The sequence below is a fragment of the Triturus cristatus genome, chromosome 6 (assembly GCF_964204655.1).
Source record: "Triturus cristatus chromosome 6, aTriCri1.1, whole genome shotgun sequence".
NCBI lineage: Eukaryota > Metazoa > Chordata > Amphibia > Caudata > Salamandridae > Triturus > Triturus cristatus.
Window position 1 is genome coordinate 647,886,487 of NC_140589.1, and position 17,516 is coordinate 647,904,002.

The window sequence follows — 17,516 nt, forward strand, 5'->3', positions numbered from 1 at the left end:
AACAAACACATTTGTATGCTAAACAGTTTCTGAGGGAGCAAGGAAGCACACTGCCGCATCACTGTAGGGCACAATCATGACTCCCACTTAACTTGGGGAGCTGAAAGATATTCTGGGCCTAACGCTAAAGATGGGAATAGTCCACAGACCAACTGTACAGTCCTACTGGTCTACTTGTGCGGTTTAGGTAACACCCTGTTTGGCATTGGTCATGAGAAGAGACAGGTTTTTAATTTTGCAACATGTGCTGTATTTCAAAGACATTGCCCATGGACCACCCAGATCATGACAGGTTATTCAAAATTCAGTCTGTCGTGGAACATTTGTCTGCCAAGTTTCCAGAGATTTATTCTCATGGAAAGAATGTAACAGTTGATGAGTCTTTGATCTTGTACAAAGGACAACAGCTGTTCAGGCAGCACATTCCTAATAAAAAAGATTGTTACGGTATCAAGATGTCATGCTGTGTGAGAGCTTTACTGGTTATGTGAACAGCATGAGAGCATACTCAGGGAAGGACTCCACAATAAATCCTGCAGGTTGTCCTTCCATGTTAGCAGTTAGTGAGGAGATTATATGGGAGCTTGCTCAATCTCACATTTATAAAGGTCATAACCTTTATGTATATAATGTCTATACAGGAGTACAGCTGTTTATAAGCTGTACAAAGCTGGCACTGTGGTTTGAGGTACCATTAGAGTGCACCACAAAGGATTCACTCAGGAGCTTGTTTGCAAGAAGCTCTAAAAAGGCATTCCAGTGTATTGCACTGTCAAATTCTTAGACAGGCAGAAAGTATATGTGCTCACAACACTTAACAATTAGGGTTGGGCAATGAACTCTGCTCTGTTGGTGGAGTTTTCCCCACTTTGCACTCCGCTTGGAGTGCTGAGTTCGACAAAGCCTCTGTGGGCAGCCGTGTTGTGGAGCTTGCTGCCCACCCCATTTAAAATGCAGAGTTGAGTCCTTTAATCCCAGTCTAGGTTGCCAATGGCTGCGACGCTCTAGCTGCTCTTCTCTCTTTGGTGTGACTGTGAGGGTGAAGGGAGACACTCTACCCTCTGCTTTGCATCTCCACTGCACCGGCATGCTGCGGTTGAATGTGAAACAGAACAGAAGAGGCTGATGAAGATAGGAGATGAGGGGCAGAGAGAGGTCAACTTGATATCCGAGAACAGAACAGGAGCTCTGGATCTGGCCTCATGGGGAACCACCTGCAGCTCATCCAGGGTACTCTGAGTCACGGTCTACTTATACTTAATGCTTGGTACAAGTGCAACAACTGCTGCTGTGATATAGCTCCTTTAGTTAATCTCTGATATGGGTGTGTGACCCACTGCACTCCAGCCTGAGAATGATATACTCCCTGTCACTGGGTAGGAGTAGTCCATAAATCCATTGGTACCCCTCCTCTCTCAGTTATGCACTGCCCTCCCTCCCATGGGCTCCTCTAATGCCAAACCGAAGTTAGTCCCTGTAAAAATGATTTATTATTACAGAAGTAGACCAAACATTCACAGCTTCCGGCCCTCCCACTCCTTCCTGGTAACTAGCGGTGCATATTGCTCTCTGCTTGGTAATGAGTTACAAACATTATGGGACGGCTCAGTTTGAAAAGACTGCCTGCTGAAGCTCATTTAGTTGTTGATGGTTGTTGAAAGGCTCACAGTAATAAATGAGACCTGCTGTGGGGTCCTGTGCATCTGTAACATGGACAATAGTGCATGCTAGTGTACGTTTTAAACAAAAAAGGTTCCAGCATACTGTGTGTGTTTAAAAGCTGAAATTGGAAGGTCAATATTAAAGCATAGAACGTGCGTGTGTGCTTGTAGTAAATAATATTATTGGGTGTGTCTGCAAGTGTAACAAAAAAAAACAGACATAATTGAGCACTATTACCATGCATGTGTTTCTGTTTATCTTCGTATGTTTGTGTGAAAAAGCAATATTGCAAAATATTACAGGATATCAGTGATTCCCTTCCTACAAATGTTATAAGAAACCCCAAGGTCCCTAATACACGACCCCCGGGCCGGGGATTACAAAATGGGAAAAAGGCTAAAATTCAAGCCAAGAGGAAAATCTATGGCCCTCCTCCTAGGAAAATAAGACGTAGGGCGGGGGTGGTCTCAACTAACCCTAGGATCCATCATTCGGAGTTTGGCCATTACACAAGGCCTCGAACTGAAACTGCAAACGGGCCAGCTATAGGGCCAGATTGTAGGCCAAACCCGGCCACTTGTAACTTTTCTGGGGGTCCGGATTTGGCCGTAATTATTTCGGAGCCTACCCAGCCTGCTGATAACTTGCCGCAGGCGCCTGCTAATGTCACTGATCTTTTAACTAAACTGGGGGATATGTTTAGTACTCTCATTCTGCCCATTACTGACAACCTGAGGAGATTGGAGCTCAGGCTTGAGAATATTGAATCTACACTGAGAAATGTGTCTAAAGTAGAAAAGATGCAAAGGAATGGTACTATTATCCAGGCCCCAGTACCTAATACTAATAACACTCTTCAAGAAACTCCGGTTGTTAGTAGTAATGTACCCCAGGTCGGGGATCATACAGCTCCCGACCGTGCTAGGAAGGGCCCTTGGACGTCCCTGGAACATCCATCCAGCAAGCTTGATACAGCCCATAGGGAGGAGATTAGTACAGCCCCCGTAGGGATTATGTGTCAGGAACAGGGAAACTCAAGAAGGGTTGGGGGTACCAGGATTAACGGTCCAAAGGTCGATTTACCCCCAGAATCCGTGCCCCTGGTGGTGGTTCTCACAGGGGTCCCGGTATTGGCAGATAATAAGAAAGAAGACTTTTACCAGTTGAAGAACAAAATTATACACTGGTTAAGAATACATAGACCTATAAACAGGAATATTAATGGAGAAATATTATACGCTAGACGCCTTACTTGGTTTGGTGATACAAGTAAGGACGTCGAAGGGGACATAGTCCTGATTAACTTCAGAGACCCAGAAGCGGTTGATTTTATATTGAATTGGCCTTTAGGTAATGGCAATAGCCAAATTAGGCCCCGAGCTCTGACCTATTTTTATCCCAGGTCCGTAGTGTTCCCCACAAACCATGCCGGGAAAAACTCTAGAAACTACACAGTTATCTCCCCAGCACTACATGCTGCGAATCTGCAACCCGACCAACAAGGTTGGAATATGATACCTTTTAGAGGCCCCAGGTATAACAATCAGAGAGTGGATCATATGAGGCCATTCACGCCCCTAGAGCTGGGGAACAGGTTTGATGCTTTCTCCGGCATGGATGACTGCGATTGAAGATTACAGCAAGGGAAGGGTAATAGGGACTGCCCAAGTGTAGGCAGATTAGAAGGTAACGTAATTGAGATATCTAATGAAGATGAGGAACCTCAAACTAGTGATGGGGCATCTTTGCTCCCGGAAAATGGAGCTGCTGTTGGATTTTCTGTTACCACCCTCCACTTATCTGTAGGAGGTAGTACTAATGATAATGATAAACAGCTCCTAAACCAGGTAGAGCATTGTGAAACAACTAATTTAGGGGTAGCGGTTGGAGAAAGCAGAGTTATCGCAGCCCCGCCCATTAGCGGTAAAGACGTAATTCACCTGTTGTCTTGGAATATACCAGGGTTGGAAAAAAAATTGGTTCTTCCGGATTGGAACAGCTTTATAGAAAAATTCGATATATGCATGTTCCAAGAAACTTGGAGCTTAACACCAGGTTATAAAACTTGATACGCTACCTTTTGTGTACCCGCTTACAGTGGTGGAAAGGGTAGACCCTCAGGGGGCTTGCACATTTGGATAAAAATAGATCTAAACTGGAATATCTATGTTCATGACTCGGAGTGTAGGGATTTACAACACCTTTCATTTTCAGGCCAGGTGAAGGGAAGTAAGGTGGAGCTATTTAACATTTATGCTAGAGGGTCCCAGGGAGTTAAAACGCCTTGTACCTTCACGATTTTAGAACAGGCTTTAGCTAATTGTACCCCATATTCTAAAAAAATTGTGGGAGGTGATTTTAATTGTACATTCGAACCCTTAAGTGAGGATGACCCTCTGGGCATAGAGGAGGATGACGCAAGATGGTCTATCCCCGCACTGGCACTACCCCCGATTAAGAAGTGGTCAGCCAGAGCACTACAGATTAACGCTCTTACTGTGGATTATAACTTAAGAGCAGTGAACGGCAGATCTCCTTCGGATCGGAACGGGGCAATGACGTTCAACAGACTTAATAGTCCATCCAGAATCGATTACATTTTATTGGACGTCACCATGTGGCGTGATCTAGTAGATATGGAGGTGGTTCCCTCGCAGGATAGTGACCACAACCCTCTATGTCTGTCGATAGTGTGGAGAAATTTAATAGGTGGCCCAAACACAGCCCCACTGAAGACAACTAAGGAGGTAATCCCCTATGACGGTAACCGAAGACTGAAATGGGACAAGGTTGCCTCTCATCCAGACAAACTGGATAAGATTAAGACACACATCGATGTGTTGACTAGTGAGTTGGAGGCCCTAGACAAGGGGATAGGGGCTGGTCAGGTTTCATCCCTCCCTCGGGTATATAATAACACCATTGATGAAGTTGGCAAACTATTTTTAACTAAGAGCAATAAAACTAAAGCTCCCAAACCCAGCAATCCCTGGTACAATACTAAGTGTCGGGCCAAAAGACAAGAGTTAGCTGCCGCCCTTCGTAAAAAGAACCAACCGCTAGTTAAAATAGCCAGGAGAGAGTATGCCCATGAATTAGCACAGGCTAAAAAAGAGTGGGAGGAACAGCATTGGCAGGACCTGAAAAATGCATCTAAAATGAAAAGTGGTTCACTGTTTTGGGACCTGATCAATAAGGTTAGGAATTATAATAGGCCCCTGTTGGCTAATCATATTACTAGCCAACAATGGTATTCCCATTTTTCAACAATATATGGAGGTCAAGATGCACCCGAATTCCCTTTTCGGGATCCAGCCATTCGGGCCCCCCTTGTAGCCTCGCTTGAGAATCCTTTTGAGCCCTCTGAGATAGTAGTAGCCATAGGTCACCTAACCCCGAAAAAGGCAGCGGGCCAAGATGGTATTCCGGGGGATCTTCTTAGGATCGAACCCAAGGCTTGGGCTACTCTCATTGCATTATTAATGAACCTAATAGCCAAGGGACATCCTGTCCCCGATTCATGGAAGGGGGCTGAAGTGATCACAGTCTTTAAAAAGGGTGACAGGGATGACCCTGCCAACTACAGACCAATTAGTCTGATAGACGTAATTCAGAAAGTGGTTGGCAGGGTCATCATTTTGCGAGTAGGTGTATGGATGGAGGAGGAGCAGGTCCTCTCTCACTTCCAGGCCGGGTTCCGGAAAAAAGTGGGTACAATGGACCTGGTCTTCCGCTTTTTTGCGATCTACTGGAAAACTGTGCTAATTAACCAGGGTAGTCTCTACCTGGCGTTTATAGATCTCAGGATGGCGTTCGACCTGGTCCCCCGAGCTAGGCTATGGGAAGTTTTGGAGGAGATGGGCTTGCCGGGATACCTTTTGGATTTTATAGTTAAGCTCCATGAAGGGAATTATGCAAGAATCAGATGGGGTACCCAAGGCCAATTGACCGAGAGGGTTCCCGTGATGAGGGGAGTCCGCCAGGGATGCGTCATGGCGCCGACCCTATTCTCCCTATTTGTGAATGGTGTGGTGGACCACCTGAGGAATGAGGCGGCGGATGCGCCATCCCTGGCTGGGGAAAAAATACCAACCCTCCTCTTCGCGGACGATACCATCCTGATTTCAAAAACCCCTGCAGGCCTTCAAAAGCTATTACATCGCTTTAGTGACTTCTGTAACGACAGGGGCCTTACAATCAATACTACGAAAACGAAATTGATGGCCCTCTCCCCGTCCAGAAGGTTTCGGAATAACTTTTCGCTCAATGGGGAGTCTCTGGACATGGTGGAGTCCTTTGACTACCTGGGCGTCAGGGTGAATAGTCGGATGCGGTGGACTGACCATCTGGCTAAAATGTCACTAAATTTCAAAAGAGTTGCTGGGGTGGTAATACGCGAGCATAGGGAGTCAGTGAGTAAACCTGTGGCCCCGGCTCTAGCCATCTATGAAGGTCAAATTTTGCCAAGTGCTCTGTATGGCTCTGAACTATGGGGGTTTGAGAATCTTCAGGATTTAATTATTTTAGAAAACAAGTTCTTGAGAGACCTGGTTACCTTACCAACCTCTACCCCAGTGTTACCATTACGTTTAGATATGGGCAGGCGCCCCCTTAAGGAAATAGTGCGCCTTCGCCCCCTACTTTTCTGGGTACGGCTGAGAAGGACTGAGGAGCTCAAGAACTATGCCGCGGCACTGGATGAACTTATCTTGTTGGATAAAGGTAATAGGATTAAGTGGTTGAGTAACCTACGTCAGCTGGTGGGACTTATAGGCCTAAGTGATCTATGGAAGAGCCAATCCCCGCCACCTAAATTAGTCATCAAGAAGCTTTATTGGGAGTGGGTCAAGATGGAGAGCTTGTCTAGAGGTGGTGTGGGTTCCCTCACCGAGCGGTTTCTAGAAATAAAGGGGTTATGCCAATTTGAACTACTCCTTGATTACATCGAGAAACCATTGGACAGATCACTATACTTAAAACTTAGGTATGGAACCCTCCCTGTAAATGCCTTTACCTTCGGGTGGAATGCACAAGGTAGTTCATCAAAGGGGTGCCCATGCTGTGCAGCCCCTATTGAGTCTGTGGCGCATTTTATGTTTGCTTGCCCGGCTTACAGAGTATCCAGAAGGATATGGCTAAAACCGCTATGCAGGGGCCTGGGCCTGCGATGCCACGTAATGGCCCTGCGAGTGCTCTGTACTGATACATCTTCCTCTTCCTTGGTATGTGGTGTTGCCAAATTTGTCGGAAGTGCTTGGGTGATCCGTTTGAGGAGACTAAAGCTCCTACTTACCCTGCAGGACGGGACGTCATACTGAAGGAATGGTTCATGGCCTGGGCTAAAGGCCCCTGTTACTTTCTAGTCAGGGAAATGAGTAGTTATGCTGTTAATTGTAGAGTAAATTGATGAATTTTAACTTATATTTTCTGTATTGAGATTTTTATGTGACATTTGCTGTATAATTTTAATGATGATTTCTAATAGGTCATGAATACTGTATATTACTTTTATGATGACATTTTTTATCGAATAAAGTATTACTGACTGACTGACACTTCCAAAATGTGTAAGCAATGCTCTTCTCTACGGCAAGGCATGACACTTCACAGGCAGGGCGTGAAGGGGACCAACCGGTAACAGGGGCAGAACAGAAGACTAAAGTAGAACGGAAGATTTCACCCATACCAGCTGGTTATGAAAATGAAAGCCTATACCTCTTGTGAGCCTTTGGCCAGAGGGTGTTAAGGAAAGACTGTTCTCTCCGTATTTGTCTGCCTAACGTGTTCCCACGACTGGGTGCCCATGTTATGAAGAAAGATAGTCCTTCCAGTAGGTTGAAGAACACAACAGACTGACTTTTACTGTACAAGATGGAGTACTTGGAATGTGCTATGTTTACAACTAAACTTTGCAGAATCAAGTGGAGTTTTTAATCAACGCCGTGGAATTCCACAGAGTAGAACTCCGCTCACCCTATTAATGATTAGAGCACTTCTCCCATCACGGTTTGGGGACAGTTGGCAAAAGTCCATAAGCCCACCTGTATACTTGACTATAAGTACACAGGTGGAGTAGATAAAAATGACCAAGGTGTTTAACCATAATACAAATTGTAAAATTCACACATGGCATAAGAAGTTGATTAATCAACTGATTCAGTTGGCAAGATATAATGCCAATGTTGGTCGATTGGCAGACCCCCACAGGAAGACTGATGTCCTTCCTTCACTTTTAGTTGTTTGTTGTTGAAAGCCTTACTGCTGTAGAAGCAATAGCTTCTACTTTGTCTGTTGTTGTAGACATTGCAAGGATGCAGGATTGTCTCTTTGCCAACTGCATCCCTGTAGCAGAGCAAAAGAGTCGCTGATATCGGTGATGCAGAGTTTGTGCTCAGTAAGGAAAGAGCAAGAAGAATGGATATTACTGACCCAAATGCCTATTTTAGCCTGGACTGTGTTTATCAACTTGCATCACTTTGTACTACACAAAAGTGAAGTTCTGGGAAACTGACTTAAGTAGAGCACATAGGTTAGGGGTTACGCTTTGCCCAAAATGAGTGTTCATGTTAATATATCCTTCCATTGTCTATTAATTGTGTAGTTATGTAACCTTGGAAATGTAACAATCTAATGAGAGAAGTTTAATCCGAGATTAATTTTTTTTTGTAATTTAGATTTGCGCCTACATTTATTTACTGACTCCAGTAAAAGGCACACATTGATTTTGCTTTTGGCTGCTTGCCAACTTCATCCCCAATCACAAATGTGGAGTAAGTACTGTGCACCTTATTACAAGTACATTTCAGTGAATGCATGGCACATAACTGTCAACAGGACATGCACCATTTTTGACTGAGTACCTTTGCACCAGACCATAAGACCCTTATGGGGGTATTCCCGATAATATGTGAGAGCGCAGTGTTACTCCAAAATTGGTAACGCCATTCTCCAACATTTCGTAAATGCAGGAATGCACTGTATTTGCCAAAATACAGCACACTCCTTCTTTTCCCCTAGTGTTGGCACTAAAAAAGCTGGCTAGCACCAACATAGGGACCCTTGCACCATGTTGCAAAGGTGCCTGTGCTACAGGGGTGATTGTTTATGTGCAGGAAGGAATACCTTCCTGCACATAAACAATTTTTAAAGGCGATTTCCTGTTTCTATGTGTGCTGCAGAATTCAGCACACATAGAAAGAGCAAAATGAGAGGAGAAATTAATAATTTCTCCTTATATCGCCATCCTAAGACCAGGTTTTATCTCAATTTAGTTTGTGGTGTTGCCCCTTCCTTGTAAATAGGGGGCAGCATCAAAAAGCAATGGGTGTTGCAGCAGAACGCTCACTGCAACACCCATTGCACGCCCCTGTCATACTAAGTGAAGCATTAAAAGGGGCCTTATTTACAAGGCGGCGTTAAGCCATGTTAAGTGGCTTAATGCCGCTTTGTACATAAGGAGAAGGGTATATCGCACCCAGAATGTTGCTAAAAGTGACACTCTGATAGTGATATGCCCCTTAGTCTTTCCTAGGGAATTTAGTTGCCCAAGAATGTTTAGCCCCATTTTCAAAGATAGATTTGCTGACATTGTCCGTGGAATGGGCAACAAATGCATTCTCAGACACCCTAACTTACTTCCACTCACCGGAAGGAGATTTTGTATAGTGGGTGCACTGAAAGGGTATGAAATACATATCATCCTAAACTTAAACAGGCTTCCTTTGGGAGGTATTAGGAAAGGTAAACATGGCACCCTCACATTATTAGGACTCCAGGTGAGAGGCAGACGTGAGCAGGTAGCCATAGTTTAACCTAAGTTTGTTATCATAGAAAACTTGTGTAGGTAGAAGGCAGTTGAACATGGCAGGATTGTCATACAGATCCCTCTATTCACTACTCGTCACATGACATATTTGTGGCCTGTTTGCCACCTTCATCCTCTATCAGAACATGGAGGCTATTCTACTCACTATGTTACTAGTCTATTTTAGTCAATGCACTGTACATAACAGTGGGCATAACATGTACCATGTTTTGACTGAGTACAGTGTCCACCAAACCCTAAGGTCTTTAGTGTTTCTAGCAGTGCTCTTTAGGGAATTTAGTTTAATCTTCCCCGGGAGGTTTAGTCCTATTTTTAAAGGTACATTTGGTCACACTCTTTGAGGATTGGGCCACACATGCATCCTCAGACACCCCTAACTTACTTCCACACATTAGAAGGAACTGCAATTTGTGCATTGAGTATGTTGAAGATACATGAAAGAAAATAATTTCTCAGCCTAATCAGGCTTCCATGGTGAGGCTGTGGTAAATGTGCACATGACATGCCTGCTGTATTAGTTTTACAGGTGAGATGGACATGAACAGCAAGTCAGACCTTAATCTTGATTTGTTTTTATAGGCATCTTGTGTAGGTAGAAGCAGATATTCATAGTAAAAGTAAAACTGTGGTCAAGACACTAACCCAACCATAGCTGGCGCAATGTGTGTAGTGGTGATTTTGCAGCTGTTGGCAGGTGGAATGTGTGGCTGTTGGCTGACGGAATTTGTGTCTGTTGGCTAGTGGTATATGTGGCTGTTGACTGACAGAATGTGTGGTTGTTGGCTGGCAGAATGTCTCATGGTTGGCTAGCCTATGTGTGTACTGGTTTGCTAGAGGTGTGTTTTTATAATAACTTGAATGATGGGTGGTTTAGTGGTAGCATGATTGGTGTTTCAGTCCTGTTAGCATATAAATGTGATGGGCAGTTGAATGGTGGCTTTTTGTTAATATGAGGGTTGCGTGTCTTAGGTCTGTGGCAGGTGGTATGAATGGCTTTGTGTGGTGTGCAGGAATGGTCTGTGAAATGGTTGGTGCCTTGACATGGCCGTATTGCTTACTAACACTATGTGATACTTATTAGCATTGCTGATTCAACCATATTCCTACTGGAGATGCCAATCCCAACCAGTCTTAATTTGTGCTTTACTTGTGGATAGGCTGAGAAGGAACATTTTCATCCCCCCACAAAATTTGAAAAATGGAACACCTAGAGTTGTCTGGGGAGGTGTAACAAGCATTGATCCTACTCACTAATCCACAATGCTCTGCACATTTCCAGTTTTCCCTAACAGCTAGGATCACTTGTTACTCACATTTCTGTGACAAACTCTTTTAGAATCCGTGTCTGTCCACAAAATTCCTACTACTCAGTGTTTCTACTCTTGTCCTCCTAAAAATGCTAATCCTGTTGTGTTGCTTGACATAGTGCCTAGTGGATCTTTTGGTAATGGGAGTAGCTATGGTCTTTCCGGCCTGCATTCAGCCACCTTCCAGGGAAATTTACAAAACCCACACAATTCTGAACACCCATGAGAGTTCTGGGTGGCGTACCATGCATGGTTCCCACAATGAATTCTTGCCCACAATGCTCTGCAAATCTCAAATGTTGGCTGGAAACACCCATTTTCCTAACATTTCTTTTGAGAATGTTCCAAATTTTCCTACTACCCTGCGTAACGCCTCTTGTCCCAATAAAAATTCTGCAACACGTATAGCTGGGCTAGTGCTTGTGACAGCAACGGATCAAACCAAGGTCAATGGGAGAGCAGGGTAACAAATGATTAACCAATTAGAATAATTAGCTAATAAGCACCAGTAATACAGAACATCTGGCGCTGACCATTTGGAGATTCACCCCTCATCTGGACCCCATAGTCCAGGAAAAGAACTCACACGGATAGATGGAGCATTACCAGGTACGCCTCAGTTGCTCAGACTTACCACTCCCCTTGGAAATAATGGGGCACCGTCACTTTCATATCGGGATCCTGCAGTAAGGACTCCAAGGGTATTGGCATGATGCCCCTATGGGCTCTTTCTTGTGGTTGCTTTTCGCACCAAAGTCTTTTGAATTGCCCAGTAACGCCACCAGCAATGCAGAACAAGAGAAATTTAAACATCACAACACTTACATTACATCATTATACGCAAACAAGTCAATAAAGGTGCGAGGTAGGGTGGGGTTCACTGCAGATTTGCCCAAAAAGGGTGATCCCTGAAGCAACGAGGCACCAAATTTCACTTGGGCAAAACCCTATCTGACACAGTATGGTAGCAGGTGATATAACAGTGTGTTACAGATAGTGCAAGCATAATTTATGCATGCTTTAAGTGTCCATATTAGGTATACAAAGAGATATTGAAGATTTGGCAAGGTATATAGCGTCTTTCCAAACTAGGGGTGGGCAGTAAACTCCACTGCGCCTGCAGAGTTTGCAGAGTTTTGCCCACTCCATGCTCCACTTGGAATGCCGAGCACTGCAAAAACTCCAACCGCCGCTTGACAGAGTTTACCACCCACCCCTACAAGCTTGCGTCTTGAAGCTGCTTGAAGAACACCAGCAGCAGGATCTAACAATACCCCAGCACATTCATGTACCTGGAAAACACAGCACTTTGTGAATATACCTTTCAAATACCAGTCATATGTTTAAAAAATGATGTCACTGACTCATTCCTAAGCTCAGTTTCCTCCTTAGATGTGAAAAATGAATCTGTGACTTATAAAAAGTAAAGCTGAAATCAAGCGTGATTTTTCGTTTCGGTATGCGATTGGATTTATTTGTGGTTTTTGTAAAGCGCCCATACTGTCAGTAGACCAAATCAGGTCACTGATAAGTCAACAGGGTGTTTATCTCCAAACTTGGCAGTGTCATATTTTTTAACGTACCATAAATAATTGCCTTTGACTTTGTGTCATGTTATACCAACTACTTGAGTTCCAAATCTAGAGGGACCACAGCTTCTTAAGCACTGTTCGGCACCCCGCATCTTTATTACGCTCCTCGTCAGGTCTTTCCTCATTATTTAATTTTAGATTATAAATGACTGGATGCTGGTTTAAATAGAACTTACACATTGCCTACTCATTCACTGCTTGGCATTCACATGCAGCGGATAGGCGTACAGGTATCAGTTGTTGCTACGTTCATTTGCAGTAAAGATCAAATCTCACTTTTGACTGTAGAATGGGCCCATGTCCTCTTGTGATGGATATGATGTGACGTGACATCACTTTCTGTACTAGGTCGGTCTTGGTGCCCCAGGGGTCCATTTGAGAGCTGAATTGGTGCAGTGCAGTGGTTAGAGGTCGAATGCTGGAGGATAATAAGATTGCATCTCTCGTGATGCCACAGTGCTGGCGGGCTGGTGCAGAGTGCTCCCGGATGCAGTTAGACAACAGTTTGGGTGGAGATGTAAGGGTTACAGGTGACTGTCAGGAGTCCTGGACTCGGAGCGGTGAGGATGCTGTGGTTTCGGGGCACAATCTTGGGCACCATCGCCCAGTTTAAGCAGCACAATGCTGTGTTCATGGTTTATGTAACATGTAGGCCTGGATACCCCTCTCTAGGGTTCACTGGGAGCGAGGCCTGTCACTCTCATTCTATGGCCAGTCTACTTTTGCGACTGCTGTGCTAAACACCACCTGTCACTCTGGTACTGAAAGGGTGGGCGGAACTCCATAGAATCTCGCTGAGATTTTATGTATTCCGCAGAATTTCATGGAATAAAATCCACCCACCACTTATATACCATATATAATTGGCAGCAATTTTAATGCTGATCTTGAGATTCTAGATTGCACTTCATGAAGGAGGCATAGAAATCTAAGAAGCAAGAATGCATTTAAAACACTCATTATCAAATAAGTTTCATTTAGTTGGTTTATCGAGTCAGAATAATCCTTCTAGATTATATTGTACTGATACTAGTAAGCAGTTCAGCACCATATTGTGGTGTGATTATTTTTTGCTGTAACTACAACTGAACTGTATTCATTTTGAAATGGCCTCTATAATGTTATTCTGTAAGTTACCATTTTTCATAAGCATTAAGGTGCCGCATCCGGATTGTTTCTGGGAAGAGAGGTCAAAACTCACATTTGGAGGAATATTTGCTAAATGACAAATAAACAATTACTGTAACTGGATTTTGTGGCCGCTTTTATCTGATTCTGGACACTATCCCCCCCATAGTTACTGGGCATTACAAGATTTTGGCCCTGAATGGGTAGCACCATGCAGACCTCAGAAATACCAGGTTATTTAATTCATGCCGATGCTGATTCCTGGGCATTTCCCATGGACATTAAGCACATGTTCTCAGCAAGGGCAAGAGGTCTATGGAAACGATTCTGCTTCTTTCAGAGAATGGTCATGCACACTGTTAAACTCATAGGCAGGTGCGGCCATGTTTTCCCAGGGATACTACTTCAACCGACTCGTAATGAGGCCCATAGCATTGTGTCAATTTGATTAACTAAGCCTACTTAACAGTGATAGAGAATGATGCATGATTTGATGGGCACACCAACAGAGAAAGGTGGATTAGAGCTGACCATACCAGAATTACCTACCAGAAAATCTTTTTTTTAATTTTTTTTTATTTGGATTAAAAAGAGAGCATCAAGATTACAAGCAGCGTAAGGAAGAAAGATAACATAGCAAAGACACTTATCTTAAAAATAATAAATATGAGACTGTCACGTCAAAAAGCTGTAAAATACAATCTTATGCTATAAAGTAAAATAAAAAAGAGAATGGGTAATTTATCTAACATTAGTCATACTTATAATGTTGAGAGAGAGAAAGATGAAAGAAAGAGGGGAAAGGTAAAGGAATAGGGGAAGAAAAGTGAAAGAAAGGGAAAAAAGGTAGAAAGGCGAGTAGAAATTAGGTAAAGATGAGTGTGAAGATAAAAAAGTAGTAAAGGGCAACCAGAGTAAATCAGACTTGATTTTCTGAGATGACAATGAAGATGAAATAGTAGAAATTCTATGCTCATTACAAATACATTTCTACCATGTTAACATACATATTTTAGAATTATCTTTCCAAAAAGTAAGGATAACTTTAAAAGCAAGAGCAATAAAAAGATCAAATAACCTTGACTTCGAGGAAGTATCTTGGAAACGAACCGACATGGATCCAAGAAACACATTTTGAATTGATAATGCATTATAACATTGAAATATCTTTAAACAGTTAGACCAAATGGATTTCCTAAAGTTAAGAACATTAGTGCAATAATATATTAAGTGAAGTAGTGTGCCATTGGAGGAAAGAAATGACCAGCAAAGTGGTGAGGTAGAAGGATTGATTTTATCTATAAAAACATATGTATGGACCACTTTATTTTGTAAGAAAAATATGAATTGAGTGATACTGGCAGCTTGGGAGGTAGTAAGAATTGTGTGCCTTAATTTATTCCATTGTTGAGTCAAAAAGGTCATCAAGAGGTCTTGTTCCCACGCTGTTTCAATGGAGGATTTTAGTCTATCTGAGATAGGAGTAGATAAAAGTTTATATATAAGAGAAGCTTTCGCGTTGGAGTCAGCAGAGATATTATACAGAGGAGTCAAGTGAGAAAACGGAGTAGAGTCAGCAGGAAAGGTTTTGGCTAATAAAAACGATTGAAGTACCTGTGATAATTGGGAGTATTGGGGTAAGCAAGAAGAGGATAGATCATAGCGTTCTTGCAATGTAGTGAAGGGTATAACAGAATTTTGAGATAATAGTTCGTGAACATCAAGCTTTCTTTCCAATGCTTGAATTAGAATAATTTATGGAAATGTTTAATGAATATATTGGACCAAATAATGGAGGCATGAAACGTTTGATAGAAGTTAGAGCCAGAAGTGAACAGTGAATGTAATAGATGTTGGGAATATTTTAAGATAGGGTGTTTGGATATAAAAGTACAGTTGGACATAAAGCTAGTATCATAAAAAGAAAATTCATTTAATAAAGAGCATTAAAAAGTTATCCAGCTGGGTATGGGGGAGTCTTGATATTGTCTACCTAGAGCAGAAATGTGTCTAATTAAAAAAGCAGTATGATGTAGCTTAAAATTAGGAAAGCGTATGCCCCCTTAATTTTTTGCTTGAATTAATATAGATAGGGCAATACGGGTGGGTTTATTTTTCCAGAGAAATTTGGTACAGAGAGAATTAATTTGGTTAAAATAGTAATTAGGAATTTTGATGGGTAACATAGATAGCAAAAAAAGAATAAGAGGTACAATCATCATTTTAACAGTATCCAATCTACCCCACCAAGATAAGTAGAGAGGAGACCAAGAGGAAAGTGAGTTTTGAATCTTAAGTTTTAGTGCACTAAAATTGTGGGCAGGAGTTTGAGGGACGGTAGGTGAAAACCACCTAGGTGTTTAATCTTAGATGGACACCACATAAAATTGGTAGCAGGGAACATAAATTGATAACATATGGAGTTTAAAAGGAAAAATATCAGTTTTGGAAAAATTCTATTTATAGCCCGATATTTTAGAATATAAATAAATCTCCTGCAAAAAGGGAGGGAGGGAAGTTAAGGGATTCAAGAGGTATACCAGAATATTGTCTGCATAAGCAGATAATTTAGTTTCATAGGAATTATGTTGGAAACCTGTTATCAAGGGGTTACGGCGAATGCGTTCAAGAAAAGGTTTGAGGCAGAGAAGAAATAAAAGAGGAGAAAGGGGAAAACCTTGTTCAGTACCTCTATGTAAGTTAAAATAAGTGGATAGAAATCCATTGACAGAAACACAAGCACATGGTTCGGAGTAAAATAGCTTGATAAACTAAATGAATTTGGGGCTAAAACCGAACCAATGAAGAGTTTTGAACATAAATTGCCAATTTATATGATCAAATGCTTTTTTAGCATCAAGCGATAGTGCAGCGAGTGGATATCTTCTCCCTAATGTGAGGATATTGGAGAACATCCTAGCATTATCTGAGGTAAGCATCCCTTTAATGAAACCAGACTGGTCAGGTTTAATAAGAAGAGGTATAACATCGTCTAATCCAGAGGCAAGAACGTTTGTAAACATGTTGAAATCATAGTTAAATAATGAGATAGGGTGGTAAAAGTGTGATTTTTGCCAGGTTTGGGAATGATTACAATGAGCGCATCTAAAAAGGAGCCTTGGGGTTTAGATTTCAATAGGAAGGAAGTGAAAAGCTCCAGTAAATGTGGTGAAAAAGTAGATGAAAAAGAAGAGATAAGTTCATTGGTAAAACCATCAGGTCCAGGGGCTTTAGCTCTCTTTAGAGATTTGATGGCATCCAAAATTTCTTGGAGAGTTATATATTTTTCAAGGAGAACCATAGAGTCTGGCAAAGGGGGGGGGGAGAAGGGAAATCGTCAACGAATGATTGGGTATGGTGTTCAGAGGGATGGGTATCTTCCGTGTATAATGAATTATAATAGGACTGAAAAGCATTAACAATATCTGAATCAGAGTATAACAAGTTATTAGTAAGGCCATTTCAAATAGGCCCGATAGTTTTCTTTTCCGATTTGACTTTTAAATAATGAGCTAACATTTTGCCAGCTTTATTCTGACCCTCATGATACTTGGATTTTATTTTAAGAAGTATTTTGCAAGCATCAATAGTAGCCAGCTTGTTCAGTTTGGATTTAGCTTTAATAAGGTCTTGAAGGTGAGAAGGAGATTTAGAAGTAAAATAAGTGTGTTCCAAGGTCTTAATATGTTTGAGGGTGGAAAGGTATTTGGAACTCAACAACAGCTTCCTTCTAGCAGGGTAAGCAATGGTAACGGCTCTAAAAGAGGCTTTGAAGGCATCCCAGTTGTTGGGAACGGACGTATCTCTATGTTTGTTAAATTGAAAAAAAAATGTATAAAGAAGTTAGCTTCTAAAACGAAATTTTGGTCAGATAGTAAGGAGTTGGTAAATCTCCATAGAGCATGTTTGGAAGTAGCAAGGGACAAATCAAAAGAGGATAAAACAGGGGGATGATCAGAAACAAAAATTGAGCCAATCTCAGAAGATTGGATGGAGGGGACC